Here is a 4,211-nt window from a genome sequence, read left to right as displayed (position 1 = left end):
ACAAAGAATAGAAGCTACAGAGTGGGAAAATCATTCATTCATTTAGATAACTTTCATTCACATAATTTTAGGTTTTAGATGTAGTTTTCTAGAGAGAGCGGCTCTCTCCTCTCTCTAGGTTTTAGGGTTTTTAGCTTTAATTCTTCTCAATTTTAGATTTCTATCTTAGTTTAATTTAGTTTCTCTTCTACTTTTATTTATCTTAGCATTCTAGTTTATTTATTTTCCTTGTTGATTACTTTATGTTGCTATTTTAGTTTATGAATTCTCATGTTAGATTCAATTTTCTATTTAATGCAATTTGAGGTATTTCATAATTGTTGTTCCTTTCTTCGTTTGTTATTATTGATGTTTGCAATTGGTTGTTTAGATTTAATATTCCTTGTTAGTTTTCTATGTTTTTATATTGTGCCTTCCAAGTGTTTGATAAAATGCTTGGGAGGGTTTTAAGTTAGATTTTTATATTATTAGCTTGAATTGATTGATTGAAGACTCTTGAATCATCAAAGTCTCTTATTGATTGACAATTGAAAGTTGCTAGTTGACTTGAATTCTACTAACTCTAGTCTTTCATTAGAAGTTGACTAGGACTTGAGGGTTCATGTTGATTTTCTCACTTGACTTACCTTCAATTGTTAGAGGTTAACTAAGTGATAGCAAAAGGCAATTACCATCACAAGTGACTATGATAATGAGGATAGGAATTCCAATTATCAATCCTTGCTAAGATTTTTCTTAATTATTATTTTATTTCCTTCTTATTTACATTACTTGTTCCTTATTTCAAAACCCAAAAAGATAAAATCCCATAAGCAATTATAAGTACACTTTCCTGCAATTCCTTGAGAGATGACCCGAGGTTTGAATACTTTGGTTATTATTTTTATTGGGATTTGTTACTTGTGACAAACAATTTTTTGCATGAAATGATTATTTGTTGGTTTAGAAACTATACTTGCAACGAGAATTCATTGAGGAATTCTAAACCGTCGAAAATTCGTTCATCAAAATGGCGCCGTTGCCGGGGAATTGCAAACGTGTGCCTTATTATTGGTTATTGTGAATATTGTGAATAATTTTGCTTTTTTATTTCTTTGTTAGTTGTTTCTAGTTTTAGGAGTTTATTCTCATTATTTTCTTATTAGTTTTTGTTTTTACTTTCTTTTGTTACCATAAATTCTCGCCCATTTGGCTGCGAGTTTGGTTCAAATTATGTTGTAGGAAATAGAAGCTATAATAAGAACATGCATCAAGGTTGGAACAAGCAAACATGGGAGGAGCCACAAGGATTTGATCAACCCTTTCGGCAACAACCTCCTCCAATGTGCCATGAGCAACAACCATTCTACGATGCATCCCAAGACAATGGTTATGGTGGACCTTTTCGTGACAATCAACCTCCACCAATTTACTATAAGCAAGAGCCATTCCAAGGTGCGTACCAAGATAATGGATATGGTGGACCCCCTTGTAGTTACCAACAAGCCTCACCATATGCATATGAACCCCCTCCTCAACATAGTTTTGAACCACCATACTCACAAGCCACCTACTACCAAACACCCTCATATGATTCTAACCCTTATCCACCATACCAACCACCTTATGAGCCATATGAACCATATATAGAACCACCCCAATTCTAACACAATTACTTCCAAGAACCACCACCTCCATATACACCATGTCTATATCCATCAATCCAAGAGCCATATGATCTTAATTATGTTATCTAAGAGGAACAAGAGTCAAGGGATCGTCTCAAGGAGACACTGGATAAATTTCAAGCAACTCTTCATCAATTGGAGCAAGTGGGAAACCAGAAAGCACACGAAGCTCTCATGGCCAAAGAATCTCAACCTGAGAACAAGGGATTGAAGTGTGTTGTACAACAAGTGGAAAAGATGGAGAGTATTGAACCACCACATCCCTATTATGATGAACCACCCTCTTATCATGAACCTTTCCTCCCAAGTAATGAACTCTCATATCCACCCCAATCTTCAATGAATGATACTTTGAGTGTTGTTCTTCAAGAGCAAAGAGAGACGCAAAGGATGACACAAGAATTCATAGCTACCTTGACTGAGGTAGTAGGTAATTTAGCCTCTCTGTATGTCAACACTCAAAGAACTCCCATGGCTACATGTGGGGAATCATTAGAAGAGCGTAGCATGAATGAGACACTAGAAACTCCGATGGGGAATGAGGAACGTGATTTTGTATTGGAACAAGTGGAGGAAGCCATAACAGTTAAAGAGGAAGAAGTGGTTGAAGACTTAGGAGACGCTGAACCTCCATGGGAATCTAAAGTTCTAGATTATTCCTCCAAGAAGATTGAAATTGATGTCAAGAAGGCTAGTGCACAACCTCCATGGCATATTCCCTATGAAGACTTGGATGGGATAGATCAAGAAGCAAGTTCCCTTGGTGATGAGGATCATGAATCAAGTCCTCCTAGTGATGAATCTGCATCCGCAAATGAATCCCTTGAATATGAAGACCCTTCTCTGATTAAGTCTGAGAATGATGTAGAAGTGGAAGTCCTTCGGAAAAGGTTGACAGGAGTTGAGTACGCTTTGTCAAGAACGTTGGAGACTTCTCCACCTAGGTGGCCATCTACTCCTTCATTTGAGTGGGTAAGACTTATCTCTATTCGCCTTCCTATCCCACTTGAGTATGGTATTCTTGAAACGGATGGTCAACTTAGGAGGCTTTGTGGCATTAAGCGTAAAAAAAGGATGTTTAGTGGTTGGAGTTGCAAATCAAAGCTCATCAAGGTTGATACTTCAAGAGCTAAATGCAAGGGTTGGACTAGTGATCAATTGATTGGGTCCAAGAGAAGAGTTTGGTACTCTGTAGAGAATTCAGACTGTCTGTCACTCGGTTGGAACAACGATGATCAACTTGGGATCCGGGCATACAAGAGGATCGACTTTGGAAGCTCAAAGCTTGTGAAGAACTCCCTCAAGGCTTGGCAAATTCACTTGAGAATGATGAAGATTATTGGAAGTCCAAGCATTGATGGAAGTTTCAGGATGAGTTCAAGTACAAGCCACCATGACAAAGAGCTCACCAAATGTCCAAATTAAGGAGTTTAACTAAAAGTGCTAGGTGGGACCAAAAAACCGGTGAACTGGACCCTATATCGGTCCAGTCCGATGCTTGAACTGAACAAAGTAGAGAACTGGTGCGAACCGGTCAAACCCGTAGTGAACTGGTGAAAATCGGTCTAACTCAGTGAAACCGGTTCGACTGAACCGCTGGAAGTTAAAATTTTTTCAAAATGCTTGGAGTGGGTTTCAAACCCTTATCCTCAATGAAAAAGGTGCTAGTCACAGCCACCAAGCTATCATACTTCTTGTTAATTTATTTACAAATTATAATATATATAGATATCTTTCATCAAATAATTTACTTCTATTTAATTTATTTTGATTTTAGTTATAAACTCACTTTTTTTCTTTTCATAATTATATAATATCTATTAATATTATTTTTTAATAAATACTTATAGTATAAAATAGTATAATAGATATAAATTAATTAATAAATTATTAAAATTTGAAAATAATAGTTATTTTAATATAAAAACAAAATAAAATATTTATGATAGACTAAAATTAACAAAATACTTATTGTTCCTGTTCCATATCTTTTAAAATAGCTAGATATTCTTAAAATGTTAGTGAAATATGTATTTTAAATTTTAATTTTAAATTTTTTACTATTTTTTATTTACATAGGACCGAGTTAACCGGTTCAACTAGTGATCCACCGGTTGAACCAATGACCCAGTAACCCAGTAGCCTGGCTGGTTTGATCATCGGTTGGTTCGAACAACTATGGCCAAATTCGTCTCTAAAAGAATTGAGTTACGTCTTAAAGTGGTCCCTGAAGTTGCACTCGAACTTCATAGTAGTCCCTGAACTTAAAAGTTACCCATATTCATCCCTGAAGTTGCACTCCGGGATTTAGACTCGTCCTTCCGGCACATTCCGTCCATCTACCGCTACCGAAAAGCTGAGTTGGCCTCCTTCGTGACACGTTGGCAAAGAAACGGCTAGCTGACATGGCAGAGTAAACTGTTCTGATTCAATTTGGTCCCTCAATTCAAGTTAAAAATCCTAATCCCCAATTTTGAAGAACCATCTCCACAGTGCTCACACTCTTCTCTTCTCTTCAGTTTTCTTCTCTTGTCGTCTCCAACT

Source organism: Arachis ipaensis, chromosome B6 (assembly GCF_059453495.1).
Source record: "Arachis ipaensis isolate K30076 ecotype BB chromosome B6, ASM5945349v1, whole genome shotgun sequence".
Lineage (NCBI taxonomy): Eukaryota > Viridiplantae > Streptophyta > Magnoliopsida > Fabales > Fabaceae > Arachis > Arachis ipaensis.
Note: the sequence above shows the minus strand (reverse complement) of the source record.